Genomic DNA, 26,025 nt, shown 5'->3' with positions numbered 1-26,025 from the left:
CTCTGGATTTGGAATCCAGTGATCCGAGATCAAGTGCCGGTGAATCGTACTGTTTGTCTTTAGTTGACTTAGAAAAAGAAAGAAATGGATGCGCATGCTCTGGTTTTACACATCTAATGTTTGAGGGTCCTACAGCTAGCCTAAAACAACGACTCTGGTGGGACTCGAACCCACAACCTTTGAATCACACCTCAGTGTTTAACTAGAAGTCCAACGCGCTATCCATTGCGCCACAGAGCCTGCGAGGGCCAGGACGCGAACAACGTACCCACCAACAAACTGAGCACTGCTGGTTTGGCAGAATTTGAAAAGGGCCTGGGGGCAGTTCCTTTTTCGTTGGTTCAACCTTGACAGCAAAGGCAGTCCTGTAATTAATATTAGATGTCCATGAACTTGGTATATAACTTTTGTTTTGGAATGGGCACGGCGTTGCTTTAAAAAACCTTTAACTGCCCATTCCGTGCAATAAACAGCTGAATAGACAAAACCGGCCGGAACACGGGGTTCCGAAGCTGCACAGAGTATGAACACAATTCACACATTACATCTAAGTGGGAACAACATAACACTATTGAAAAAACCCACCGAACCGACCTTTCATTTCCCATTCCATGCAATAAACAGCTGTATAGACAAAATATAAAAAAGACAAAATATCCTCCTCCCTCCTCCTGTTACATTAGTAAATGTGCTCCCTCTGTGCACAGAATATTATAGGCCACGGTGTAATTATTAGACGAATTGTCATGCACTCGGCTGAGTGACATAAGAGCGAGTGTGGAAAAAATGTGAATTAGCAAGGTGTTCGATGAAGCTTCTGTAAGGTGGCCCAGTGATTAAAGACAAAGGCTTTATACCAGGTGGTTCCCGGTTCAAATCCCAATTCACACTGTGTGTGTGACCCAGAGCAAATCATTTAATCTCCTTGTGCTCCGTCCTTGAAACATAACACCGAGGTCCTATTGGAGGAGACTGTGATGCATAGTTCACCCCTAGTCTTTGGAAGTCGCTTTGGATAGAAGCGTCTGCTAAAATGACTAATGAATAATTAAGAGACAAAACTGCTTGACGCCGAAACTGTGTCATTTATAATTTTCGTAGTCTTAGCACCTTCGCAACCCAGTGTTCCGGGAGCTTTTTGGTGATAAAAATAGGCAATATACACAATACAACATTGTGTTTAGCTCAATAACTTTCGCTTTATTAAAAACGTTATTAAAAAACACTCACCGCCCGAACAGGGACTTGAACCCTGGACCCTCAGATTAAAAGTCTGATGCTCTACCGACTGAGCTATCCGGGCTCAGTAGAAACGCAACTGTTTAATACATTAACATGTAATACATTAAAATCCATCCCCACTCAATGAATCGTATCCTAACCAATTGTTTAGGCTACTTGCGTCTGCACCATATTTGCCTGGAAAAAAACGGATTATTGAACTATAAATGCAGACTTTGTCGCTGCAAAAGCAGGAAATGTTTATTTCTGTCACAGTGTGGTGTCAGTACCGCTGTTATTTAAATATAAATATGCAATGCATATATTTTCAAAGAATACTTTTCCTATTATTTGAACGTGTCAAGTGTTCTATGTCGTGCTGTTGGGTAATGATAGTTCAGTTCGCCAGACCTGCCAGCAGTTTCCAATATGAACTAAGAAATAAAAACGTCGCATTTTAAATTCAACCTGGAGAAATGCATGCTGTTGAACGGTTGTCTGCAGATGGGGATAACGCCTCTGAATCCAGCGATCCGAGTTCAAATCTCGGTGGGACCTGACTTTTACTATTTTTTTTTAAACAAGTGAACTACCTGATTTCATGTTTCAATCGGTCAGCTGAAATAAAATTCAGTTCCGATGTCTAAGGTCGGAAATGGTTTCATAAAGACTAACGCGTTTTTGAAGGATGTTTGTTTAATTTGCAAAACTTTCCCCCACTTCATTTGCGAATGGTGCATTGTAATAGGGGCAGTAGTAATGCCGTGGTCCTTATCCGTTTCATTTCACAGGCCTTTGGCACAGATTCAGTGACCTGCTGTAGGGCGCCGTGGCTTAGATGGTTAAAGCGCCTGTCTAGTAAACAGGAGATCCTGGGTTCGAATCCCAGCGGTGCCTGTTGTTATTATTTTTCAGTACATGTAACACAAACGTTTAGGCTTAAACAAACACTTTTGTTAAAAGGTAAGAGACAAGGAAAAGAAAAAGTCAATACAACTTACGACGAGGATGGGATTCGAACCCACGCCTGCAGAGCACAATGGATTAGCAGTCCATCGCCTTAACCACTCGGCCACCTCGTCCCGTCTGAGCTGCTCCACAGTATCAAACTGGATGAAACACGGAGGATCTGTTCACAGTGCAGGTGGTGTCGTCAAACCTGTCCTAAAGTGCGCGATTATATGCCAGTGTGCATGCGGTTTAAACAATAGCAAGAAACCTGCAGCGTCAGGTGTGGTTTCAGCACTTGCTGCACCGGATAGCTCAAGCGATTATGAAATATTAGAAACCTTTTCCACAAAAGCGAAATGTTGAGAGGGTCCCTGCATGGTGGCCCGGTATGGGAGGTTGCATGGTGTAATGGTTAGCACTCTGGATTTGGAATCCAGTGATCCGAGATCAAGTGCCGGTGAATCGTACTGTTTGTCTTTAGTTGACTTAGAAAAAGAAAGAAATGGATGCGCATGCTCTGGTTTTACACATCTAATGTTTGAGGGTCCTACAGCTAGCCTAAAACAACGACTCTGGTGGGACTCGAACCCACAACCTTTGAATCACACCTCAGTGTTTAACTAGAAGTCCAACGCGCTATCCATTGCGCCACAGAGCCTGCGAGGGCCAGGACGCGAACAACGTACCCACCAACAAACTGAGCACTGCTGGTTTGGCAGAATTTGAAAAGGGCCTGGGGGCAGTTCCTTTTTCGTTGGTTCAACCTTGACAGCAAAGGCAGTCCTGTAATTAATATTAGATGTCCATGAACTTGGTATATAACTTTTGTTTTGGAATGGGCACGGCGTTGCTTTAAAAAACCTTTAACTGCCCATTCCGTGCAATAAACAGCTGAATAGACAAAACCGGCCGGAACACGGGGTTCCGAAGCTGCACAGAGTATGAACATAATTCACACATTACATCTAAGTGGGAACAACATAACACTATTGAAAAAACCCACCGAACCGACCTTTCATTTCCCATTCCATGCAATAAACAGCTGTATAGACAAAATATAAAAAAGACAAAATATCCTCCTCCCTCCTCCTGTTACATTAGTAAATGTGCTCCCTCTGTGCACAGAATATTATAGGCCACGGTGTAATTATTAGACGAATTGTCATGCACTCGGCTGAGTGACATAAGAGCGAGTGTGGAAAAAATGTGAATTAGCAAGGTGTTCGATGAAGCTTCTGTAAGGTGGCCCAGTGATTAAAGACAAAGGCTTTATACCAGGTGGTTCCCGGTTCAAATCCCAATTCACACTGTGTGTGTGACCCAGAGCAAATCATTTAATCTCCTTGTGCTCCGTCCTTGAAACATAACACCGAGGTCCTATTGGAGGAGACTGTGATGCATAGTTCACCCCTAGTCTTTGGAAGTCGCTTTGGATAGAAGCGTCTGCTAAAATGACTAATGAATAATTAAGAGACAAAACTGCTTGACGCCGAAACTGTGTCATTTATAATTTTCGTAGTCTTAGCACCTTCGCAACCCAGTGTTCCGGGAGCTTTTTGGTGATAAAAATAGGCAATATACACAATACAACATTGTGTTTAGCCCAATAACTTTCGCTTTATTAAAAAAGTTATTAAAAAACACTCACCGCCCGAACAGGGACTTGAACCCTGGACCCTCAGATTAAAAGTCTGATGCTCTACCGACTGAGCTATCCGGGCTCAGTAGAAACGCAACTGTTTAATACATTAACATGTAATACATTAAAATCCATCCCCACTCAATGAATCGTATCCTAACCAATTGTTTAGGCTACTTGCGTCTGCACCATATTTGCCTGGAAAAAAACGGATTATTGAACTATAAATGCAGACTTTGTCGCTGCAAAAGCAGGAAATGTTTATTTCTGTCACAGTGTGGTGTCAGTACCGCTGTTATTTAAATATAAATATGCAATGCATATATTTTCAAAGAATACTTTTCCTATTATTTGAACGTGTCAAGTGTTCTATGTCGTGCTGTTGGGTAATGATAGTTCAGTTCGCCAGACCTGCCAGCAGTTTCCAATATGAACTAAGAAATAAAAACGTCGCATTTTAAATTCAACCTGGAGAAATGCATGCTGTTGAACGGTTGTCTGCAGATGGGGATAACGCCTCTGAATCCAGCGATCCGAGTTCAAATCTCGGTGGGACCTGACTTTTACTATTTTTTTTTAAACAAGTGAACTACCTGTTTTCATGTTTCAATCGGTCAGCTGAAATAAAATTCAGTTCCGATGTCTAAGGTCGGAAATGGTTTCATAAAGACTAACGCGTTTTTGAAGGATGTTTGTTTAATTTGCAAAACTTTCCCCCACTTCATTTTCGAATGGTGCATTGTAATAGGGGCAGTAGTAAAGCCGTGGTCCTTATCCGTTTCATTTCACAGGCCTTTGGCACAGATTCAGTGACCTGCTGTAGGGCGCCGTGGCTTAGATGGTTAAAGCGCCTGTCTAGTAAACAGGAGATCCTGGGTTCGAATCCCAGCGGTGCCTGTTGTTATTATTTTTCAGTACATGTAACACAAACGTTTAGGCTTAAACAAACACTTTTGTTAAAAGGTAAGAGACAAGGAAAAGAAAAAGTCAATACAACTTACGACGAGGATGGGATTCGAACCCACGCGTGCAGAGCACAATGGATTAGCAGTCCATCGCCTTAACCACTCGGCCACCTCGTCCCGTCTGAGCTGCTCCACAGTATCAAACTGGATGAAACACGGAGGATCTGTTCACAGTGCAGGTGGTGTCGTCAAACCTGTCCTAAAGTGCGCGATTATATGCCAGTGTGCATGCGCTTTAAACAATAGCAAGAAACCTGCAGCGTCAGGTGTGGTTTGAGCACTTGCTGCACCGGATAGCTCAAGCGATTATGAAATATTAGAAACCTTTTCCACAAAAGCGAAATGTTGAGAGGGTCCCTGCATGGTGGCCCGGTATGGGAGGTTGCATGGTGTAATGGTTAGCACTCTGGATTTGGAATCCAGTGATCCGAGATCAAGTGCCGGTGAATCGTACTGTTTGTCTTTAGTTGACTTAGAAAAAGAAAGAAATGGATGCGCATGCTCTGGTTTTACACATCTAATGTTTGAGGGTCCTACAGCTAGCCTAAAACAACGACTCTGGTGGGACTCGAACCCACAACCTTTGAATCACACCTCAGTGTTTAACTAGAAGTCCAACGCGCTATCCATTGCGCCACAGAGCCTGCGAGGGCCAGGACGCGAACAACGTACCCACCAACAAACTGAGCACTGCTGGTTTGGCAGAATTTGAAAAGGGCCTGGGGGCAGTTCCTTTTTCGTTGGTTCAACCTTGACAGCAAAGGCAGTCCTGTAATTAATATTAGATGTCCATGAACTTGGTATATAACTTTTGTTTTGGAATGGGCACGGCGTTGCTTTAAAAAACCTTTAACTGCCCATTCCGTGCAATAAACAGCTGAATAGACAAAACCGGCCGGAACACGGGGTTCCGAAGCTGCACAGAGTATGAACATAATTCACACATTACATCTAAGTGGGAACAACATAACACTATTGAAAAAACCCACCGAACCGACCTTTCATTTCCCATTCCATGCAATAAACAGCTGTATAGACAAAATATAAAAAAGACAAAATATCCTCCTCCCTCCTCCTGTTACATTAGTAAATGTGCTCCCTCTGTGCACAGAATATTATAGGCCACGGTGTAATTATTAGACGAATTGTCATGCACTCGGCTGAGTGACATAAGAGCGAGTGTGGAAAAAATGTGAATTAGCAAGGTGTTCGATGAAGCTTCTGTAAGGTGGCCCAGTGATTAAAGACAAAGGCTTTATACCAGGTGGTTCCCGGTTCAAATCCCAATTCACACTGTGTGTGTGACCCAGAGCAAATCATTTAATCTCCTTGTGCTCCGTCCTTGAAACATAACACCGAGGTCCTATTGGAGGAGACTGTGATGCATAGTTCACCCCTAGTGTTTGGAAGTCGCTTTGGATAGAAGCGTCTGCTAAAATGACTAATGAATAATTAAGAGACAAAACTGCTTGACGCCGAAACTGTGTCATTTATAATTTTCGTAGTCTTAGCACCTTCGCAACCCAGTGTTCCGGGAGCTTTTTGGTGATAAAAATAGGCAATATACACAATACAACATTGTGTTTAGCCCAATAACTTTCGCTTTATTAAAAAAGTTATTAAAAAACACTCACCGCCCGAACAGGGACTTGAACCCTGGACCCTCAGATTAAAAGTCTGATGCTCTACCGACTGAGCTATCCGGGCTCAGTAGAAACGCAACTGTTTAATACATTAACATGTAATACATTAAAATCCATCCCCACTCAATGAATCGTATCCTAACCAATTGTTTAGGCTACTTGCGTCTGCACCATATTTGCCTGGAAAAAAACGGATTATTGAACTATAAATGCAGACTTTGTCGCTGCAAAAGCAGGAAATGTTTATTTCTGTCACAGTGTGGTGTCAGTACCGCTGTTATTTAAATATAAATATGCAATGCATATATTTTCAAAGAATACTTTTCCTATTATTTGAACGTGTCAAGTGTTCTATGTCGTGCTGTTGGGTAATGATAGTTCAGTTCGCCAGACCTGCCAGCAGTTTCCAATATGAACTAAGAAATAAAAACGTCGCCTTTTAAATTCAACCTGGAGAAATGCATGCTGTTGAACGGTTGTCTGCAGATGGGGATAACGCCTCTGAATCCAGCGATCCGAGTTCAAATCTCGGTAGGACCTGACTTTTACTATTTTTTTTTAAACAAGTGAACTACCTGATTTCATGTTTCAATCGGTCAGCTGAAATAAAATTCAGTTCCGATGTCTAAGGTCGGAAATGGTTTCATAAAGACTAACGCGTTTTTGAAGGATGTTTGTTTAATTTGCAAAACTTTCCCCCACTTCATTTGCGAATGGTGCATTGTAATAGGGGCAGTAGTAATGCCGTGGTCCTTATCCGTTTCATTTCACAGGCCTTTGGCACAGATTCAGTGACCTGCTGTAGGGCGCCGTGGCTTAGATGGTTAAAGCGCCTGTCTAGTAAACAGGAGATCCTGGGTTCGAATCCCAGCGGTGCCTGTTGTTATTATTTTTCAGTACATGTAACACAAACGTTTAGGCTTAAACAAACACTTTTGTTAAAAGGTAAGAGACAAGGAAAAGAAAAAGTCAATACAACTTACGACGAGGATGGGATTCGAACCCACGCCTGCAGAGCACAATGGATTAGCAGTCCATCGCCTTAACCACTCGGCCACCTCGTCCCGTCTGAGCTGCTCCACAGTATCAAACTGGATGAAACACGGAGGATCTGTTCACAGTGCAGGTGGTGTCGTCAAACCTGTCCTAAAGTGCGCGATTATATGCCAGTGTGCATGCGGTTTAAACAATAGCAAGAAACCTGCAGCGTCAGGTGTGGTTTCAGCACTTGCTGCACCGGATAGCTCAAGCGATTATGAAATATTATAAACCTTTTCCACAAAAGCGAAATGTTGAGAGGGTCCCTGCATGGTGGCCCGGTATGGGAGGTTGCATGGTGTAATGGTTAGCACTCTGGATTTGGAATCCAGTGATCCGAGATCAAGTGCCGGTGAATCGTACTGTTTGTCTTTAGTTGACTTAGAAAAAGAAAGAAATGGATGCGCATGCTCTGGTTTTACACATCTAATGTTTGAGGGTCCTACAGCTAGCCTAAAACAACGACTCTGGTGGGACTCGAACCCACAACCTTTGAATCACACCTCAGTGTTTAACTAGAAGTCCAACGCGCTATCCATTGCGCCACAGAGCCTGCGAGGGCCAGGACGCGAACAACGTACCCACCAACAAACTGAGCACTGCTGGTTTGGCAGAATTTGAAAAGGGCCTGGGGGCAGTTCCTTTTTCGTTGGTTCAACCTTGACAGCAAAGGCAGTCCTGTAATTAATATTAGATGTCCATGAACTTGGTATATAACTTTTGTTTTGGAATGGGCACGGCGTTGCTTTAAAAAACCTTTAACTGCCCATTCCGTGCAATAAACAGCTGAATAGACAAAACCGGCCGGAACACGGGGTTCCGAAGCTGCACAGAGTATGAACACAATTCACACATTACATCTAAGTGGGAACAACATAACACTATTGAAAAAACCCACCGAACCGACCTTTCATTTCCCATTCCATGCAATAAACAGCTGTATAGACAAAATATAAAAAAGACAAAATATCCTCCTCCCTCCTCCTGTTACATTAGTAAATGTGCTCCCTCTGTGCACAGAATATTATAGGCCACGGTGTAATTATTAGACGAATTGTCATGCACTCGGCTGAGTGACATAAGAGCGAGTGTGGAAAAAATGTGAATTAGCAAGGTGTTCGATGAAGCTTCTGTAAGGTGGCCCAGTGATTAAAGACAAAGGCTTTATACCAGGTGGTTCCCGGTTCAAATCCCAATTCACACTGTGTGTGTGACCCAGAGCAAATCATTTAATCTCCTTGTGCTCCGTCCTTGAAACATAACACCGAGGTCCTATTGGAGGAGACTGTGATGCATAGTTCACCCCTAGTCTTTGGAAGTCGCTTTGGATAGAAGCGTCTGCTAAAATGACTAATGAATAATTAAGAGACAAAACTGCTTGACGCCGAAACTGTGTCATTTATAATTTTCGTAGTCTTAGCACCTTCGCAACCCAGTGTTCCGGGAGCTTTTTGGTGATAAAAATAGGCAATATACACAATACAACATTGTGTTTAGCCCAATAACTTTCGCTTTATTAAAAAAGTTATTAAAAAACACTCACCGCCCGAACAGGGACTTGAACCCTGGACCCTCAGATTAAAAGTCTGATGCTCTACCGACTGAGCTATCCGGGCTCAGTAGAAACGCAACTGTTTAATACATTAACATGTAATACATTAAAATCCATCCCCACTCAATGAATCGTATCCTAACCAATTGTTTAGGCTACTTGCGTCTGCACCATATTTGCCTGGAAAAAAACGGATTATTGAACTATAAATGCAGACTTTGTCGCTGCAAAAGCAGGAAATGTTTATTTCTGTCACAGTGTGGTGTCAGTACCGCTGTTATTTAAATATAAATATGCAATGCATATATTTTCAAAGAATACTTTTCCTATTATTTGAACGTGTCAAGTGTTCTATGTCGTGCTGTTGGGTAATGATAGTTCAGTTCGCCAGACCTGCCAGCAGTTTCCAATATGAACTAAGAAATAAAAACGTCGCCTTTTAAATTCAACCTGGAGAAATGCATGCTGTTGAACGGTTGTCTGCAGATGGGGATAACGCCTCTAAATCCAGCGATCCGAGTTCAAATCTCGGTGGGACCTGACTTTTACTATTTTTTTTTAAACAAGTGAACTACCTGATTTCATGTTTCAATCGGTCAGCTGAAATAAAATTCAGTTCCGATGTCTAAGGTCGGAAATGGTTTCATAAAGACTAACGCGTTTTTGAAGGATGTTTGTTTAATTTGCAAAACTTTCCCCCACTTCATTTTCGAATGGTGCATTGTAATAGGGGCAGTAGTAAAGCCGTGGTCCTTATCCGTTTCATTTCACAGGCCTTTGGCACAGATTCAGTGACCTCCTGTAGGGCGCCGTGGCTTAGATGGTTAAAGCGCCTGCCTTGTAAACAGGAGATCCTGGGTTCGAATCCCAGCGGTGCCTGTTTTTATTATTTTTCAGTACATGTAACACAAACGTTTAGGCTTAAACAAACACTTTTGTTAAAAGGTAAGACACAAGGAAAAGAAAAAGACAATCCAACTTACGACGAGGATGGGATTCGAACCCACGCGTGCAGAGCACAATGGATTAGCAGTCCATCGCCTTAACCACTCGGCCACCTCGTCCCGTCTGAGCTGCTCAACAGTATCAAACTGGATGAAACACGGAGGATCTGTTCACAGTGCAGGTGGTGTCGTCAAACCTGTCCTAAAGTGCGCGATTATATGCCAGTGTGCATGCGCTTTAAAGAATAGCAAGAAACCTGCAGCGTCAGGTGTGGTTTGAGCACTTGCTGCACCGGATAGCTCAAGCGATTATGAAATATTAGAAACCTTTTCCACAAAAGCGAAATGTTGAGAGGGTCCCTGCATGGTGGCCCGGTATGGGAGGTTGCATGGTGTAATGGTTAGCACTCTGGATTTGGAATCCAGTGATCCGAGATCAAGTGCCGGTGAACCGTACTGTTTGTCTTTAGTTGACTTAGAAAAAGAAAGAAATGGATGCGCAGGCTCTGGTTTTACACATCTAATGTTTGAGGGTCCTACAGCTAGCCTAAAACAACGACTCTGGTGGGACTCGCACCCACAACCTTTGAATCACACCTCAGTGTTTAACTAGAAGTCCAACGCGCTATCCATTGCGCCACAGAGCCTGCGAGGGCCAGGACGCGAACAACGTACCCACCAACAAACTGAGCACTGCTGTTTTGGCAGAATTTGAAAAGGGCCTGGGGGCAGTTCCTTTTTCGTTGGTTCAACCTTGACAGCAAAGGCAGTCCTGTAATTAATATTAGATGTCCATGAACTTGGTATATAACTTTTGTTTTGGAATGGGCACGGCGTTGCTTTAAAAAACCTTTAACTGCCCATTCCGTGCAATAAACAGCTGAATAGACAAAACCGGCCGGAACACGGGGTTCCGAAGCTGCACAGAGTATGAACATAATTCACACATTACATCTAAGTGGGAACAACATAACACTATTGAAAAAACCCACCGAACCGACCTTTCATTTCCCATTCCATGCAATAAACAGCTGTATAGACAAAATATAAAAAAAGACAAAATATCCTCCTCCCTCCTCCTGTTACATTAGTAAATGTGCTCCCTCTGTGCACAGAATATTATAGGCCACGGTGTAATTATTAGACGAATTGTCATGCACTCGGCTGAGTGACATAAGAGCGAGTGTGGAAAAAATGTGAATTAGCAAGGTGTTCGATGAAGCTTCTGTAAGGTGGCCCAGTGATTAAAGACAAAGGCTTCCTACCAGGTGGTTCCCGGTTCAAATCCCAATTCACACTGTGTGTGTGACCCAGAGCAAATCATTTAATCTCCTTGTGCTCCGTCCTTGAAACATAACACCGAGGTCCTATTGGAGGAGACTGTGATGCATAGTTCACCCCTAGTCTTTGGAAGTCGCTTTGGATAGAAGCGTCTGCTAAAATGACTAATGAATAATTAAGAGACAAAACTGCTTGACGCCGAAACTGTGTCATTTATAATTTTCGTAGTCTTAGCACCTTCGCAACCCAGTGTTCCGGGAGCTTTTTGGTGATAAAAATAGGCAATATACACAATACAACATTGTGTTTAGCTCAATAACTTTCGCTTTATTAAAAACGTTATTAAAAAACACTCACCGCCCGAACAGGGACTTGAACCCTGGACCCTCAGATTAAAAGTCTGATGCTCTACCGACTGAGCTATCCGGGCTCAGTAGAAACGCAACTGTTTAATACATTAACATGTAATACATTAAAATCCATCCCCACTCAATGAATCGTATCCTAACCAATTGTTTAGGCTACTTGCGTCTGCACCATATTTGCCTGGAAAAAAACGGATTATTGAACTATAAATGCAGACTTTGTCGCTGCAAAAGCAGGAAATGTTTATTTCTGTCACAGTGTGGTGTCAGTACCGCTGTTATTTAAATATAAATATGCAATGCATATATTTTCAAAGAATACTTTTCCTATTATTTGAACGTGTCAAGTGTTCTATGTCGTGCTGTTGGGTAATGATAGTTCAGTTCGCCAGACCTGCCAGCAGTTTCCAATATGAACTAAGAAATAAAAACGTCGCATTTTAAATTCAACCTGGAGAAATGCATGCTGTTGAACGGTTGTCTGCAGATGGGGATAACGCCTCTGAATCCAGCGATCCGAGTTCAAATCTCGGTGGGACCTGACTTTTACTATTTTTTTTTAAACAAGTGAACTACCTGATTTCATGTTTCAATCGGTCAGCTGAAATAAAATTCAGTTCCGATGTCTAAGGTCGGAAATGGTTTCATAAAGACTAACGCGTTTTTGAAGGATGTTTGTTTAATTTGCAAAACTTTCCCCCACTTCATTTGCGAATGGTGCATTGTAATAGGGGCAGTAGTAATGCCGTGGTCCTTATCCGTTTCATTTCACAGGCCTTTGGCACAGATTCAGTGACCTGCTGTAGGGCGCCGTGGCTTAGATGGTTAAAGCGCCTGTCTAGTAAACAGGAGATCCTGGGTTCGAATCCCAGCGGTGCCTGTTGTTATTATTTTTCAGTACATGTAACACAAACGTTTAGGCTTAAACAAACACTTTTGTTAAAAGGTAAGAGACAAGGAAAAGAAAAAGTCAATACAACTTACGACGAGGATGGGATTCGAACCCACGCCTGCAGAGCACAATGGATTAGCAGTCCATCGCCTTAACCACTCGGCCACCTCGTCCCGTCTGAGCTGCTCCACAGTATCAAACTGGATGAAACACGGAGGATCTGTTCACAGTGCAGGTGGTGTCGTCAAACCTGTCCTAAAGTGCGCGATTATATGCCAGTGTGCATGCGGTTTAAACAATAGCAAGAAACCTGCAGCGTCAGGTGTGGTTTCAGCACTTGCTGCACCGGATAGCTCAAGCGATTATGAAATATTAGAAACCTTTTCCACAAAAGCGAAATGTTGAGAGGGTCCCTGCATGGTGGCCCGGTATGGGAGGTTGCATGGTGTAATGGTTAGCACTCTGGATTTGGAATCCAGTGATCCGAGATCAAGTGCCGGTGAATCGTACTGTTTGTCTTTAGTTGACTTAGAAAAAGAAAGAAATGGATGCGCATGCTCTGGTTTTACACATCTAATGTTTGAGGGTCCTACAGCTAGCCTAAAACAACGACTCTGGTGGGACTCGAACCCACAACCTTTGAATCACACCTCAGTGTTTAACTAGAAGTCCAACGCGCTATCCATTGCGCCACAGAGCCTGCGAGGGACAGGACGCGAACAACGTACCCACCAACAAACTGAGCACTGCTGGTTTGGCAGAATTTGAAAAGGGCCTGGGGGCAGTTCCTTTTTCGTTGGTTCAACCTTGACAGCAAAGGCAGTCCTGTAATTAATATTAGATGTCCATGAACTTGGTATATAACTTTTGTTTTGGAATGGGCACGGCGTTGCTTTAAAAAACCTTTAACTGCCCATTCCGTGCAATAAACAGCTGAATAGACAAAACCGGCCGGAACACGGGGTTCCGAAGCTGCACAGAGTATGAACACAATTCACACATTACATCTAAGTGGGAACAACATAACACTATTGAAAAAACCCACCGAACCGACCTTTCATTTCCCATTCCATGCAATAAACAGCTGTATAGACAAAATATAAAAAAGACAAAATATCCTCCTCCCTCCTCCTGTTACATTAGTAAATGTGCTCCCTCTGTGCACAGAATATTATAGGCCACGGTGTAATTAGTAGACGAATTGTCATGCACTCGGCTGAGTGACATAAGAGCGAGTGTGGAAAAAATGTGAATTAGCAAGGTGTTCGATGAAGCTTCTGTAAGGTGGCCCAGTGATTAAAGACAAAGGCTTTATACCAGGTGGTTCCCGGTTCAAATCCCAATTCACACTGTGTGTGTGACCCAGAGCAAATCATTTAATCTCCTTGTGCTCCGTCCTTGAAACATAACACCGAGGTCCTATTGGAGGAGACTGTGATGCATAGTTCACCCCTAGTGTTTGGAAGTCGCTTTGGATAGAAGCGTCTGCTAAAATGACTAATGAATAATTAAGAGACAAAACTGCTTGACGCCGAAACTGTGTCATTTATAATTTTCGTAGTCTTAGCACCTTCGCAACCCAGTGTTCCGGGAGCTTTTTGGTGATAAAAATAGGCAATATACACAATACAACATTGTGTTTAGCCCAATAACTTTCGCTTTATTAAAAAAGTTATTAAAAAACACTCACCGCCCGAACAGGGACTTGAACCCTGGACCCTCAGATTAAAAGTCTGATGCTCTACCGACTGAGCTATCCGGGCTCAGTAGAAACGCAACTGTTTAATACATTAACATGTAATACATTAAAATCCATCCCCACTCAATGAATCGTATCCTAACCAATTGTTTAGGCTACTTGCGTCTGCACCATATTTGCCTGGAAAAAAACGGATTATTGAACTATAAATGCAGACTTTGTCGCTGCAAAAGCAGGAAATGTTTATTTCTGTCACAGTGTGGTGTCAGTACCGCTGTTATTTAAATATAAATATGCAATGCATATATTTTCAAAGAATACTTTTCCTATTATTTGAACGTGTCAAGTGTTCTATGTCGTGCTGTTGGGTAATGATAGTTCAGTTCGCCAGACCTGCCAGCAGTTTCCAATATGAACTAAGAAATAAAAACGTCGCCTTTTAAATTCAACCTGGAGAAATGCATGCTGTTGAACGGTTGTCTGCAGATGGGGATAACGCCTCTGAATCCAGCGATCCGAGTTCAAATCTCGGTAGGACCTGACTTTTACTATTTTTTTTTAAACAAGTGAACTACCTGATTTCATGTTTCAATCGGTCAGCTGAAATAAAATTCAGTTCCGATGTCTAAGGTCGGAAATGGTTTCATAAAGACTAACGCGTTTTTGAAGGATGTTTGTTTAATTTGCAAAACTTTCCCCCACTTCATTTGCGAATGGTGCATTGTAATAGGGGCAGTAGTAATGCCGTGGTCCTTATCCGTTTCATTTCACAGGCCTTTGGCACAGATTCAGTGACCTGCTGTAGGGCGCCGTGGCTTAGATGGTTAAAGCGCCTGTCTAGTAAACAGGAGATCCTGGGTTCGAATCCCAGCGGTGCCTGTTGTTATTATTTTTCAGTACATGTAACACAAACGTTTAGGCTTAAACAAACACTTTTGTTAAAAGGTAAGAGACAAGGAAAAGAAAAAGTCAATACAACTTACGACGAGGATGGGATTCGAACCCACGCCTGCAGAGCACAATGGATTAGCAGTCCATCGCCTTAACCACTCGGCCACCTCGTCCCGTCTGAGCTGCTCCACAGTATCAAACTGGATGAAACACGGAGGATCTGTTCACAGTGCAGGTGGTGTCGTCAAACCTGTCCTAAAGTGCGCGATTATATGCCAGTGTGCATGCGGTTTAAACAATAGCAAGAAACCTGCAGCGTCAGGTGTGGTTTCAGCACTTGCTGCACCGGATAGCTCAAGCGATTATGAAATATTATAAACCTTTTCCACAAAAGCGAAATGTTGAGAGGGTCCCTGCATGGTGGCCCGGTATGGGAGGTTGCATGGTGTAATGGTTAGCACTCTGGATTTGGAATCCAGTGATCCGAGATCAAGTGCCGGTGAATCGTACTGTTTGTCTTTAGTTGACTTAGAAAAAGAAAGAAATGGATGCGCATGCTCTGGTTTTACACATCTAATGTTTGAGGGTCCTACAGCTAGCCTAAAACAACGACTCTGGTGGGACTCGAACCCACAACCTTTGAATCACACCTCAGTGTTTAACTAGAAGTCCAACGCGCTATCCATTGCGCCACAGAGCCTGCGAGGGCCAGGACGCGAACAACGTACCCACCAACAAACTGAGCACTGCTGGTTTGGCAGAATTTGAAAAGGGCCTGGGGGCAGTTCCTTTTTCGTTGGTTCAACCTTGACAGCAAAGGCAGTCCTGTAATTAATATTAGATGTCCATGAACTTGGTATATAACTTTTGTTTTGGAATGGGCACGGCGTTGCTTTAAAAAACCTTTAACTGCCCATTCCGTGCAATAAACAGCTGAATAGACAAAACCGGCCGGAACACGGGGTTCCGAAGCTGCACAGAGTATGAACACAATTCACACATTACATCTAAGTGGGAACAACATAACACTATTGAAAAAACCCACCGAACCGACCTTTCATTTCCCATTCCATGCAATAAACAGCTGTATAGACAAAATATAAAAAAGACAAAATATCCTCCTCCCTCCTCCTGTTACATTAGTAAATGTGCTCCCTCTGTGCACAGAATATTATAGGCCACGGTGTAATTATTAGACGAATTGTCATGCACTCGGCTGAGTGACATAAGAGCGAGTGTGGAAAAAATGTGAATTAGCAAGGTGTTCGATGAAGCTTCTGTAAGGTGGCCCAGTGATTAAAGACAAAGGCTTTATACCAGGTGGTTCCCGGTTCAAATCCCAATTCACACTGTGTGTGTGACCCAGAGCAAATCATTTAATCTCCTTGTGCTCCGTCCTTGAAACATAACACCGAGGTCCTATTGGAGGAGACTGTGATGCATAGTTCACCCCTAGTCTTTGGAAGTCGCTTTGGATAGAAGCGTCTGCTAAAATGACTAATGAATAATTAAGAGACAAAACTGCTTGACGCCGAAACTGTGTCATTTATAATTTTCGTAGTCTTAGCACCTTCGCAACCCAGTGTTCCGGGAGCTTTTTGGTGATAAAAATAGGCAATATACACAATACAACATTGTGTTTAGCCCAATAACTTTCGCTTTATTAAAAAAGTTATTAAAAAACACTCACCGCCCGAACAGGGACTTGAACCCTGGACCCTCAGATTAAAAGTCTGATGCTCTACCGACTGAGCTATCCGGGCTCAGTAGAAACGCAACTGTTTAATACATTAACATGTAATACATTAAAATCCATCCCCACTCAATGAATCGTATCCTAACCAATTGTTTAGGCTACTTGCGTCTGCACCATATTTGCCTGGAAAAAAACGGATTATTGAACTATAAATGCAGACTTTGTCGCTGCAAAAGCAGGAAATGTTTATTTCTGTCACAGTGTGGTGTCAGTACCGCTGTTATTTAAATATAAATATGCAATGCATATATTTTCAAAGAATACTTTTCCTATTATTTGAACGTGTCAAGTGTTCTATGTCGTGCTGTTGGGTAATGATAGTTCAGTTCGCCAGACCTGCCAGCAGTTTCCAATATGAACTAAGAAATAAAAACGTCGCCTTTTAAATTCAACCTGGAGAAATGCATGCTGTTGAACGGTTGTCTGCAGATGGGGATAACGCCTCTAAATCCAGCGATCCGAGTTCAAATCTCGGTGGGACCTGACTTTTACTATTTTTTTTTAAACAAGTGAACTACCTGATTTCATGTTTCAATCGGTCAGCTGAAATAAAATTCAGTTCCGATGTCTAAGGTCGGAAATGGTTTCATAAAGACTAACGCGTTTTTGAAGGATGTTTGTTTAATTTGCAAAACTTTCCCCCACTTCATTTTCGAATGGTGCATTGTAATAGGGGCAGTAGTAAAGCCGTGGTCCTTATCCGTTTCATTTCACAGGCCTTTGGCACAGATTCAGTGACCTCCTGTAGGGCGCCGTGGCTTAGATGGTTAAAGCGCCTGCCTTGTAAACAGGAGATCCTGGGTTCGAATCCCAGCGGTGCCTGTTTTTATTATTTTTCAGTACATGTAACACAAACGTTTAGGCTTAAACAAACACTTTTGTTAAAAGGTAAGACACAAGGAAAAGAAAAAGACAATCCAACTTACGACGAGGATGGGATTCGAACCCACGCGTGCAGAGCACAATGGATTAGCAGTCCATCGCCTTAACCACTCGGCCACCTCGTCCCGTCTGAGCTGCTCAACAGTATCAAACTGGATGAAACACGGAGGATCTGTTCACAGTGCAGGTGGTGTCGTCAAACCTGTCCTAAAGTGCGCGATTATATGCCAGTGTGCATGCGCTTTAAAGAATAGCAAGAAACCTGCAGCGTCAGGTGTGGTTTGAGCACTTGCTGCACCGGATAGCTCAAGCGATTATGAAATATTAGAAACCTTTTCCACAAAAGCGAAATGTTGAGAGGGTCCCTGCATGGTGGCCCGGTATGGGAGGTTGCATGGTGTAATGGTTAGCACTCTGGATTTGGAATCCAGTGATCCGAGATCAAGTGCCGGTGAACCGTACTGTTTGTCTTTAGTTGACTTAGAAAAAGAAAGAAATGGATGCGCAGGCTCTGGTTTTACACATCTAATGTTTGAGGGTCCTACAGCTAGCCTAAAACAACGACTCTGGTGGGACTCGCACCCACAACCTTTGAATCACACCTCAGTGTTTAACTAGAAGTCCAACGCGCTATCCATTGCGCCACAGAGCCTGCGAGGGCCAGGACGCGAACAACGTACCCACCAACAAACTGAGCACTGCTGTTTTGGCAGAATTTGAAAAGGGCCTGGGGGCAGTTCCTTTTTCGTTGGTTCAACCTTGACAGCAAAGGCAGTCCTGTAATTAATATTAGATGTCCATGAACTTGGTATATAACTTTTGTTTTGGAATGGGCACGGCGTTGCTTTAAAAAACCTTTAACTGCCCATTCCGTGCAATAAACAGCTGAATAGACAAAACCGGCCGGAACACGGGGTTCCGAAGCTGCACAGAGTATGAACATAATTCACACATTACATCTAAGTGGGAACAACATAACACTATTGAAAAAACCCACCGAACCGACCTTTCATTTCCCATTCCATGCAATAAACAGCTGTATAGACAAAATATAAAAAAAGACAAAATATCCTCCTCCCTCCTCCTGTTACATTAGTAAATGTGCTCCCTCTGTGCACAGAATATTATAGGCCACGGTGTAATTATTAGACGAATTGTCATGCACTCGGCTGAGTGACATAAGAGCGAGTGTGGAAAAAATGTGAATTAGCAAGGTGTTCGATGAAGCTTCTGTAAGGTGGCCCAGTGATTAAAGACAAAGGCTTCCTACCAGGTGGTTCCCGGTTCAAATCCCAATTCACACTGTGTGTGTGACCCAGAGCAAATCATTTAATCTCCTTGTGCTCCGTCCTTGAAACATAACACCGAGGTCCTATTGGAGGAGACTGTGATGCATAGTTCACCCCTAGTCTTTGGAAGTCGCTTTGGATAGAAGCGTCTGCTAAAATGACTAATGAATAATTAAGAGACAAAACTGCTTGACGCCGAAACTGTGTCATTTATAATTTTCGTAGTCTTAGCACCTTCGCAACCCAGTGTTCCGGGAGCTTTTTGGTGATAAAAATAGGCAATATACACAATACAACATTGTGTTTAGCTCAATAACTTTCGCTTTATTAAAAACGTTATTAAAAAACACTCACCGCCCGAACAGGGACTTGAACCCTGGACCCTCAGATTAAAAGTCTGATGCTCTACCGACTGAGCTATCCGGGCTCAGTAGAAACGCAACTGTTTAATACATTAACATGTAATACATTAAAATCCATCCCCACTCAATGAATCGTATCCTAACCAATTGTTTAGGCTACTTGCGTCTGCACCATATTTGCCTGGAAAAAAACGGATTATTGAACTATAAATGCAGACTTTGTCGCTGCAAAAGCAGGAAATGTTTATTTCTGTCACAGTGTGGTGTCAGTACCGCTGTTATTTAAATATAAATATGCAATGCATATATTTTCAAAGAATACTTTTCCTATTATTTGAACGTGTCAAGTGTTCTATGTCGTGCTGTTGGGTAATGATAGTTCAGTTCGCCAGACCTGCCAGCAGTTTCCAATATGAACTAAGAAATAAAAACGTCGCATTTTAAATTCAACCTGGAGAAATGCATGCTGTTGAACGGTTGTCTGCAGATGGGGATAACGCCTCTGAATCCAGCGATCCGAGTTCAAATCTCGGTGGGACCTGACTTTTACTATTTTTTTTTAAACAAGTGAACTACCTGATTTCATGTTTCAATCGGTCAGCTGAAATAAAATTCAGTTCCGATGTCTAAGGTCGGAAATGGTTTCATAAAGACTAACGCGTTTTTGAAGGATGTTTGTTTAATTTGCAAAACTTTCCCCCACTTCATTTGCGAATGGTGCATTGTAATAGGGGCAGTAGTAATGCCGTGGTCCTTATCCGTTTCATTTCACAGGCCTTTGGCACAGATTCAGTGACCTGCTGTAGGGCGCCGTGGCTTAGATGGTTAAAGCGCCTGTCTAGTAAACAGGAGATCCTGGGTTCGAATCCCAGCGGTGCCTGTTGTTATTATTTTTCAGTACATGTAACACAAACGTTTAGGCTTAAACAAACACTTTTGTTAAAAGGTAAGAGACAAGGAAAAGAAAAAGTCAATACAACTTACGACGAGGATGGGATTCGAACCCACGCCTGCAGAGCACAATGGATTAGCAGTCCATCGCCTTAACCACTCGGCCACCTCGTCCCGTCTGAGCTGCTCCACAGTATCAAACTGGATGAAACACGGAGGATCTGTTCACAGTGCAGGTGGTGTCGTCAAACCTGTCCTAAAGTGCGCGATTATATGCCAGTGTGCATGCGGTTTAAACAATAGCAAGAAACCTGCAGCGTCAGGTGTGGTTTCAGCACTTGCTGCACCGGATAGCTCAAGCGATTATGAAATATTAGAAACCTTTTCCACAAAAGCGAAATGTTGAGAGGGTCCCTGCATGGTGGCCCGGTATGGGAGGTTGCATGGTGTAATGGTTAGCACTCTGGATTTGGAATCCAGTGATCCGAGATCAAGTGCCGGTGAATCGTACTGTTTGTCTTTAGTTGACTTAGAAAAAGAAAGAAATGGATGCGCATGCTCTGGTTTTACACATCTAATGTTTGAGGGTCCTACAGCTAGCCTAAAACAACGACTCTGGTGGGACTCGAACCCACAACCTTTGAATCACACCTCAGTGTTTAACTAGAAGTCCAACGCGCTATCCATTGCGCCACAGAGCCTGCGAGGGACAGGACGCGAACAACGTACCCACCAACAAACTGAGCACTGCTGGTTTGGCAGAATTTGAAAAGGGCCTGGGGGCAGTTCCTTTTTCGTTGGTTCAACCTTGACAGCAAAGGCAGTCCTGTAATTAATATTAGATGTCCATGAACTTGGTATATAACTTTTGTTTTGGAATGGGCACGGCGTTGCTTTAAAAAACCTTTAACTGCCCATTCCGTGCAATAAACAGCTGAATAGACAAAACCGGCCGGAACACGGGGTTCCGAAGCTGCACAGAGTATGAACACAATTCACACATTACATCTAAGTGGGAACAACATAACACTATTGAAAAAACCCACCGAACCGACCTTTCATTTCCCATTCCATGCAATAAACAGCTGTATAGACAAAATATAAAAAAGACAAAATATCCTCCTCCCTCCTCCTGTTACATTAGTAAATGTGCTCCCTCTGTGCACAGAATATTATAGGCCACGGTGTAATTAGTAGACGAATTGTCATGCACTCGGCTGAGTGACATAAGAGCGAGTGTGGAAAAAATGTGAATTAGCAAGGTGTTCGATGAAGCTTCTGTAAGGTGGCCCAGTGATTAAAGACAAAGGCTTTATACCAGGTGGTTCCCGGTTCAAATCCCAATTCACACTGTGTGTGTGACCCAGAGCAAATCATTTAATCTCCTTGTGCTCCGTCCTTGAAACATAACACCGAGGTCCTATTGGAGGAGACTGTGATGCATAGTTCACCCCTAGTGTTTGGAAGTCGCTTTGGATAGAAGCGTCTGCTAAAATGACTAATGAATAATTAAGAGACAAAACTGCTTGACGCCGAAACTGTGTCATTTATAATTTTCGTAGTCTTAGCACCTTCGCAACCCAGTGTTCCGGGAGCTTTTTGGTGATAAAAATAGGCAATATACACAATACAACATTGTGTTTAGCCCAATAACTTTCGCTTTATTAAAAAAGTTATTAAAAAACACTCACCGCCCGAACAGGGACTTGAACCCTGGACCCTCAGATTAAAAGTCTGATGCTCTACCGACTGAGCTATCCGGGCTCAGTAGAAACGCAACTGTTTAATACATTAACATGTAATACATTAAAATCCATCCCCACTCAATGAATCGTATCCTAACCAATTGTTTAGGCTACTTGCGTCTGCACCATATTTGCCTGGAAAAAAACGGATTATTGAACTATAAATGCAGACTTTGTCGCTGCAAAAGCAGGAAATGTTTATTTCTGTCACAGTGTGGTGTCAGTACCGCTGTTATTTAAATATAAATATGCAATGCATATATTTTCAAAGAATACTTTTCCTATTATTTGAACGTGTCAAGTGTTCTATGTCGTGCTGTTGGGTAATGATAGTTCAGTTCGCCAGACCTGCCAGCAGTTTCCAATATGAACTAAGAAATAAAAACGTCGCATTTTAAATTCAACCTGGAGAAATGCATGCTGTTGAACGGTTGTCTGCAGATGGGGATAACGCCTCTAAATCCAGCGATCCGAGTTCAAATCTCGGTGGGACCTGACTTTTACTATTTTTTTTTAAACAAGTGAACTACCTGATTTCATGTTTCAATCGGTCAGCTGAAATAAAATTCAGTTCCGATGTCTAAGGTCGGAAATGGTTTCATAAAGACTAACGCGTTTTTGAAGGATGTTTGTTTAATTTGCAAAACTTTCCCCCACTTCATTTTCGAATGGTGCATTGTAATAGGGGTAGTAAAGCCGTGGTCCTTATCCGTTTCATTTCACAGGCCTTTGGCACAGATTCAGTGACCTCCTGTAGGGCGCCGTGGCTTAGATGGTTAAAGCGCCTGTCTTGTAAACAGGAGATCCTGGGTTCGAATCCCAGCGGTGCCTGTTTTTATTATTTTTCAGTACATGTAACACAAACGTTTAGGCTTAAACAAACACTTTTGTTAAAAGGTAAGAGACAAGGAAAAGAAAAAGACAATCCAACTTACGACGAGGATGGGATTCGAACCCACGCGTGCAGAGCACAATGGATTAGCAGTCCATCGCCTTAACCACTCGGCCACCTCGTCCCGTCTGAGCTGCTCCACAGTATCAAACTGGATGAAACACGGAGGATCTGTTCACAGTGCAGGTGGTGTCGTCAAACCTGTCCTAAAGTGCGCGATTATATGCCAGTGTGCATGCGCTTTAAAGAATAGCAAGAAACCTGCAGCGTCAGGTGTGGTTTGAGCACTTGCTGCACCGGATAGCTCAAGCGATTATGAAATATTAGAAACCTTTTCCACAAAAGCGAAATGTTGAGAGGGTCCCTGCATGGTGGCCCGGTATGGGAGGTTGCATGGTGTAATGGTTAGCACTCTGGATTTGGAATCCAGTGATCCGAGATCAAGTGCCGGTGAACCGTACTGTTTGTCTTTAGTTGACTTAGAAAAAGAAAGAAATGGATGCGCAGGCTCTGGTTTTACACATCTAATGTTTGAGGGTCCTACAGCTAGCCTAAAACAACGACTCTGGTGGGACTCGAACCCACAACCTTTGAATCACACCTCAGTGTTTAACTAGAAGTCCAACGCGCTATCCATTGCGCCACAGAGCCTGCGTGGGCCAGGACGCGAACAACGTACCCATCAACAAACTGAGCACTGCTGGTTTGGCAGAATTTGAAAAGGGCCTGGGGGCAGTTCCTTTTTCGTTGGTTCAACCTTGACAGCAAAGGCAGTCCTGTAATTAATATTAGATGTCCATGAACTTGGTATATAACTTTTGTTTTGGAATGGGCACGGCGTTGCTTTAAAAAACCTTTAACTGCCCATTCCGTGCAATAAACAGCTGAATAGACAAAACCGGCCGGAACACGGGGTTCCGAAGCTGCACAGAGTATGAACATAATTCACATATTACAACTAAGTGGGAACAACATAACACTATTGAAAAAACCCACCGAACCGACCTTTCATTTCCCATTCCATGCAATAAACAGCTGTATAGACAAAATATAAAAAAGACAAAATATCCTCCTCCCTCCTCCTGTTACATTAGTAAATGTGCTCCCTCTGTGCACAGAATATTATAGGCCACGGTGTAATTATTAGACGAATTGTCATGCACTCGGCTGTGACATAAGAGCGAGTGTGGAAAAAATGTGAATTAGCAAGGTGTTCGATGAAGCTTCTGTAAGGTGGCCCAGTGATTAAAGACAAAGGCTTCATACCAGGTGGTTCCCGGTTCAAATCCCAATTCACACTGTGTGTGTGACCCAGAGCAAATCATTTAATCTCCTTGTGCTCCGTCCTTGAAACATAACACCGAGGTCCTATTGGAGGAGACTGTGATGCATAGTTCACCCCTAGTCTTTGGAAGTCGCTTTGGATAGAAGCGTCTGCTAAAATGACTAATGAATAATTAAGAGACAAAACTGCTTGACGCCGAAACTGTGTAATTTATAATTTTCGTAGTCTTAGCACCTTCGCAACCCAGTGTTCCGGGAGCTTTTTTGGTGATAAAAATAGCCAATATACACAATACAACATTGTGTTTAGCCCAATAACTTTCGCTTTATTAAAAAAGTTATTAAAAAACACTCACCGCCCAAACAGGGACTTGCACCCTGGACCCTCAGATTAAAAGTCTGATGCTCTACCGACTGAGCTATCCGGGCTCAGTAGAAACGAAACTGTTTAATACATTAACATGTAATACATTAAAATCCATCCCCACTCAATGAATCGTATCCTAACCAATTGTTTAGGCTACTTGCGTCTGCACCATATTTGCCTGGAAAAAAACGGATTATTGAACTATAAATGCAGACTTTGTCGCTGCAAAAGCAGGAAATGTTTATTTCTGTCACAGTGTGGTGTCAGTACCGCTGTTATTTAAATATAAATATGCAATGCATATATTTTCAAAGAATACTTTTCCTATTATTTGAACGTGTCAAGTGTTCTATGTCGTGCTGTTGGGTAATGATAGTTCAGTTCGCCAGACCTGCCAGCAGTTTCCAATATGAACTAAGAAATAAAAACGTCGCATTTTAAATTCAACCTGGAGAAATGCATGCTGTTGAACGGTTGTCTGCAGATGGGGATAACGCCTCTGAATCCAGCGATCCGAGTTCAAATCTCGGTGGGACCTGACTTTTACTATTTTTTTTAAACAAGTGAACTACCTGATTTCAGGTTTCAATCGGTCAGCTGAAATAAAATTCAGTTCCGATGTCTAAGGTCGGAAATGGTTTCATAAAGACTAACGCGTTTTTGAAGGATGTTTGTTTAATTTGCAAAACTTTCCCCCACTTCATTTTCGAATGGTGCATTGTAATAGGGGCAGTAGTAAAGCCGTGGTCCTTATCCGTTTCATTTCACAGGCCTTTGGCACAGATTCAGTGACCTCCTGTAGGGCGCCGTGGCTTAGATGGTTAAAGCGCCTGTCTAGTAAACAGGAGATCCTGGGTTCGAATCCCAGCGGTGCCTGTTGTTATTATTTTTCAGTACATGTAACACAAACCTTTAGGCTTAAACAAACACTTTTGTTAAAAGGTAAGAGACAAGGAAAAGAAAAAGTCAATCCAATTTACGACGAGGATGGGATTCGAACCCACGCGAGCAGAGCACAATGGATTAGCAGTCCATCGCCTTAACCACTCGGCCACCTCGTCCCGTCTGAGCTGCTCCACAGTATCAAACTGGATGAAACACGGAGGATCTGTTCACAGTGCAGGTGGTGTCGTCAAACCTGTCCTAAAGTGCGCGATTATATGCCAGTGTGCATGCGGTTTAAACAATAGCAAGAAACCTGCAGCGTCAGGTGTGGTTTCAGCACTTGCTGCACCGGATAGCTCAAGCGATTATGAAATATTAGAAACCTTTTCCACAAAAGCGAAATGTTGAGAGGGTCCCTGCATGGTGGCCCGGTATGGGAGGTTGCATGGTGTAATGGTTAGCACTCTGGATTTGGAATCCAGTGATCCGAGATCAAGTGCCGGTGAATCGTACTGTTTGTCTTTAGTTGACTTAGAAAAAGAAAGAAATGGATGCGCATGCTCTGGTTTTACACATCTAATGTTTGAGGGT

General features: G+C 42.9%; 39 non-coding genes across 39 annotated transcripts; 10 read left to right on the top strand and 29 right to left on the bottom strand.

Moving 5' to 3' along the window:
- Window positions 1-149: 149 nt before the first annotated feature.
- trnar-ucu (transfer RNA arginine (anticodon UCU)) lies at window positions 150-240 on the bottom strand. The gene is given in 2 exon segments: window positions 150-185; window positions 204-240. It is a non-coding gene; the product is annotated as a tRNA-Arg (tRNA).
- A 990-nt stretch (window positions 241-1,230) lies between these two features.
- trnak-uuu (transfer RNA lysine (anticodon UUU)) lies at window positions 1,231-1,303 on the bottom strand. Its single transcript has one exon. It is a non-coding gene; the product is annotated as a tRNA-Lys (tRNA).
- A 741-nt stretch (window positions 1,304-2,044) lies between these two features.
- On the top strand, window positions 2,045-2,118 carry trnat-agu (transfer RNA threonine (anticodon AGU)). Its single transcript has one exon. It is a non-coding gene; the product is annotated as a tRNA-Thr (tRNA).
- A 103-nt stretch (window positions 2,119-2,221) lies between these two features.
- trnas-gcu (transfer RNA serine (anticodon GCU)) lies at window positions 2,222-2,303 on the bottom strand. Its single transcript has one exon. It is a non-coding gene; the product is annotated as a tRNA-Ser (tRNA).
- A 436-nt stretch (window positions 2,304-2,739) lies between these two features.
- trnar-ucu (transfer RNA arginine (anticodon UCU)) lies at window positions 2,740-2,830 on the bottom strand. The gene is given in 2 exon segments: window positions 2,740-2,775; window positions 2,794-2,830. It is a non-coding gene; the product is annotated as a tRNA-Arg (tRNA).
- A 990-nt stretch (window positions 2,831-3,820) lies between these two features.
- Window positions 3,821-3,893, bottom strand: trnak-uuu (transfer RNA lysine (anticodon UUU)). The gene has a single exon. It is a non-coding gene; the product is annotated as a tRNA-Lys (tRNA).
- A 741-nt stretch (window positions 3,894-4,634) lies between these two features.
- Window positions 4,635-4,708, top strand: trnat-agu (transfer RNA threonine (anticodon AGU)). The gene has a single exon. It is a non-coding gene; the product is annotated as a tRNA-Thr (tRNA).
- A 103-nt stretch (window positions 4,709-4,811) lies between these two features.
- trnas-gcu (transfer RNA serine (anticodon GCU)) lies at window positions 4,812-4,893 on the bottom strand. Its single transcript has one exon. It is a non-coding gene; the product is annotated as a tRNA-Ser (tRNA).
- Window positions 4,894-5,329: 436 nt separating this feature from the next.
- Window positions 5,330-5,420, bottom strand: trnar-ucu (transfer RNA arginine (anticodon UCU)). Its single transcript is given in 2 exon segments — window positions 5,330-5,365; window positions 5,384-5,420. It is a non-coding gene; the product is annotated as a tRNA-Arg (tRNA).
- A 990-nt stretch (window positions 5,421-6,410) lies between these two features.
- trnak-uuu (transfer RNA lysine (anticodon UUU)) lies at window positions 6,411-6,483 on the bottom strand. Its single transcript has one exon. It is a non-coding gene; the product is annotated as a tRNA-Lys (tRNA).
- Window positions 6,484-7,224: 741 nt separating this feature from the next.
- Window positions 7,225-7,298, top strand: trnat-agu (transfer RNA threonine (anticodon AGU)). The gene has a single exon. It is a non-coding gene; the product is annotated as a tRNA-Thr (tRNA).
- Window positions 7,299-7,401: 103 nt separating this feature from the next.
- trnas-gcu (transfer RNA serine (anticodon GCU)) lies at window positions 7,402-7,483 on the bottom strand. The gene has a single exon. It is a non-coding gene; the product is annotated as a tRNA-Ser (tRNA).
- Window positions 7,484-7,919: 436 nt separating this feature from the next.
- trnar-ucu (transfer RNA arginine (anticodon UCU)) lies at window positions 7,920-8,010 on the bottom strand. Its single transcript is given in 2 exon segments — window positions 7,920-7,955; window positions 7,974-8,010. It is a non-coding gene; the product is annotated as a tRNA-Arg (tRNA).
- Window positions 8,011-9,000: 990 nt separating this feature from the next.
- trnak-uuu (transfer RNA lysine (anticodon UUU)) lies at window positions 9,001-9,073 on the bottom strand. Its single transcript has one exon. It is a non-coding gene; the product is annotated as a tRNA-Lys (tRNA).
- A 741-nt stretch (window positions 9,074-9,814) lies between these two features.
- On the top strand, window positions 9,815-9,888 carry trnat-ugu (transfer RNA threonine (anticodon UGU)). The gene has a single exon. It is a non-coding gene; the product is annotated as a tRNA-Thr (tRNA).
- Window positions 9,889-9,991: 103 nt separating this feature from the next.
- On the bottom strand, window positions 9,992-10,073 carry trnas-gcu (transfer RNA serine (anticodon GCU)). Its single transcript has one exon. It is a non-coding gene; the product is annotated as a tRNA-Ser (tRNA).
- Window positions 10,074-10,509: 436 nt separating this feature from the next.
- Window positions 10,510-10,600, bottom strand: trnar-ucu (transfer RNA arginine (anticodon UCU)). Its single transcript is given in 2 exon segments — window positions 10,510-10,545; window positions 10,564-10,600. It is a non-coding gene; the product is annotated as a tRNA-Arg (tRNA).
- Window positions 10,601-11,591: 991 nt separating this feature from the next.
- trnak-uuu (transfer RNA lysine (anticodon UUU)) lies at window positions 11,592-11,664 on the bottom strand. The gene has a single exon. It is a non-coding gene; the product is annotated as a tRNA-Lys (tRNA).
- A 741-nt stretch (window positions 11,665-12,405) lies between these two features.
- On the top strand, window positions 12,406-12,479 carry trnat-agu (transfer RNA threonine (anticodon AGU)). Its single transcript has one exon. It is a non-coding gene; the product is annotated as a tRNA-Thr (tRNA).
- Window positions 12,480-12,582: 103 nt separating this feature from the next.
- Window positions 12,583-12,664, bottom strand: trnas-gcu (transfer RNA serine (anticodon GCU)). The gene has a single exon. It is a non-coding gene; the product is annotated as a tRNA-Ser (tRNA).
- Window positions 12,665-13,100: 436 nt separating this feature from the next.
- trnar-ucu (transfer RNA arginine (anticodon UCU)) lies at window positions 13,101-13,191 on the bottom strand. Its single transcript is given in 2 exon segments — window positions 13,101-13,136; window positions 13,155-13,191. It is a non-coding gene; the product is annotated as a tRNA-Arg (tRNA).
- A 990-nt stretch (window positions 13,192-14,181) lies between these two features.
- trnak-uuu (transfer RNA lysine (anticodon UUU)) lies at window positions 14,182-14,254 on the bottom strand. Its single transcript has one exon. It is a non-coding gene; the product is annotated as a tRNA-Lys (tRNA).
- Window positions 14,255-14,995: 741 nt separating this feature from the next.
- trnat-agu (transfer RNA threonine (anticodon AGU)) lies at window positions 14,996-15,069 on the top strand. Its single transcript has one exon. It is a non-coding gene; the product is annotated as a tRNA-Thr (tRNA).
- A 103-nt stretch (window positions 15,070-15,172) lies between these two features.
- On the bottom strand, window positions 15,173-15,254 carry trnas-gcu (transfer RNA serine (anticodon GCU)). The gene has a single exon. It is a non-coding gene; the product is annotated as a tRNA-Ser (tRNA).
- Window positions 15,255-15,690: 436 nt separating this feature from the next.
- On the bottom strand, window positions 15,691-15,781 carry trnar-ucu (transfer RNA arginine (anticodon UCU)). The gene is given in 2 exon segments: window positions 15,691-15,726; window positions 15,745-15,781. It is a non-coding gene; the product is annotated as a tRNA-Arg (tRNA).
- A 990-nt stretch (window positions 15,782-16,771) lies between these two features.
- Window positions 16,772-16,844, bottom strand: trnak-uuu (transfer RNA lysine (anticodon UUU)). Its single transcript has one exon. It is a non-coding gene; the product is annotated as a tRNA-Lys (tRNA).
- A 741-nt stretch (window positions 16,845-17,585) lies between these two features.
- trnat-ugu (transfer RNA threonine (anticodon UGU)) lies at window positions 17,586-17,659 on the top strand. The gene has a single exon. It is a non-coding gene; the product is annotated as a tRNA-Thr (tRNA).
- Window positions 17,660-17,762: 103 nt separating this feature from the next.
- trnas-gcu (transfer RNA serine (anticodon GCU)) lies at window positions 17,763-17,844 on the bottom strand. The gene has a single exon. It is a non-coding gene; the product is annotated as a tRNA-Ser (tRNA).
- Window positions 17,845-18,280: 436 nt separating this feature from the next.
- On the bottom strand, window positions 18,281-18,371 carry trnar-ucu (transfer RNA arginine (anticodon UCU)). The gene is given in 2 exon segments: window positions 18,281-18,316; window positions 18,335-18,371. It is a non-coding gene; the product is annotated as a tRNA-Arg (tRNA).
- Window positions 18,372-19,362: 991 nt separating this feature from the next.
- On the bottom strand, window positions 19,363-19,435 carry trnak-uuu (transfer RNA lysine (anticodon UUU)). Its single transcript has one exon. It is a non-coding gene; the product is annotated as a tRNA-Lys (tRNA).
- Window positions 19,436-20,176: 741 nt separating this feature from the next.
- Window positions 20,177-20,250, top strand: trnat-agu (transfer RNA threonine (anticodon AGU)). Its single transcript has one exon. It is a non-coding gene; the product is annotated as a tRNA-Thr (tRNA).
- A 103-nt stretch (window positions 20,251-20,353) lies between these two features.
- On the bottom strand, window positions 20,354-20,435 carry trnas-gcu (transfer RNA serine (anticodon GCU)). Its single transcript has one exon. It is a non-coding gene; the product is annotated as a tRNA-Ser (tRNA).
- Window positions 20,436-20,871: 436 nt separating this feature from the next.
- trnar-ucu (transfer RNA arginine (anticodon UCU)) lies at window positions 20,872-20,962 on the bottom strand. The gene is given in 2 exon segments: window positions 20,872-20,907; window positions 20,926-20,962. It is a non-coding gene; the product is annotated as a tRNA-Arg (tRNA).
- Window positions 20,963-21,952: 990 nt separating this feature from the next.
- On the bottom strand, window positions 21,953-22,025 carry trnak-uuu (transfer RNA lysine (anticodon UUU)). The gene has a single exon. It is a non-coding gene; the product is annotated as a tRNA-Lys (tRNA).
- A 738-nt stretch (window positions 22,026-22,763) lies between these two features.
- Window positions 22,764-22,837, top strand: trnat-ugu (transfer RNA threonine (anticodon UGU)). The gene has a single exon. It is a non-coding gene; the product is annotated as a tRNA-Thr (tRNA).
- Window positions 22,838-22,940: 103 nt separating this feature from the next.
- Window positions 22,941-23,022, bottom strand: trnas-gcu (transfer RNA serine (anticodon GCU)). Its single transcript has one exon. It is a non-coding gene; the product is annotated as a tRNA-Ser (tRNA).
- Window positions 23,023-23,458: 436 nt separating this feature from the next.
- Window positions 23,459-23,549, bottom strand: trnar-ucu (transfer RNA arginine (anticodon UCU)). Its single transcript is given in 2 exon segments — window positions 23,459-23,494; window positions 23,513-23,549. It is a non-coding gene; the product is annotated as a tRNA-Arg (tRNA).
- Window positions 23,550-25,351: 1,802 nt separating this feature from the next.
- trnat-agu (transfer RNA threonine (anticodon AGU)) lies at window positions 25,352-25,425 on the top strand. Its single transcript has one exon. It is a non-coding gene; the product is annotated as a tRNA-Thr (tRNA).
- A 103-nt stretch (window positions 25,426-25,528) lies between these two features.
- Window positions 25,529-25,610, bottom strand: trnas-gcu (transfer RNA serine (anticodon GCU)). The gene has a single exon. It is a non-coding gene; the product is annotated as a tRNA-Ser (tRNA).
- Between the last annotated feature and the right edge of the window lie 415 nt (window positions 25,611-26,025).

Source organism: Acipenser ruthenus, chromosome 11 (assembly GCF_902713425.1).
Source record: "Acipenser ruthenus chromosome 11, fAciRut3.2 maternal haplotype, whole genome shotgun sequence".
Lineage (NCBI taxonomy): Eukaryota > Metazoa > Chordata > Actinopteri > Acipenseriformes > Acipenseridae > Acipenser > Acipenser ruthenus.
This window is presented reverse-complemented; position numbering and strand designations above follow the sequence as displayed.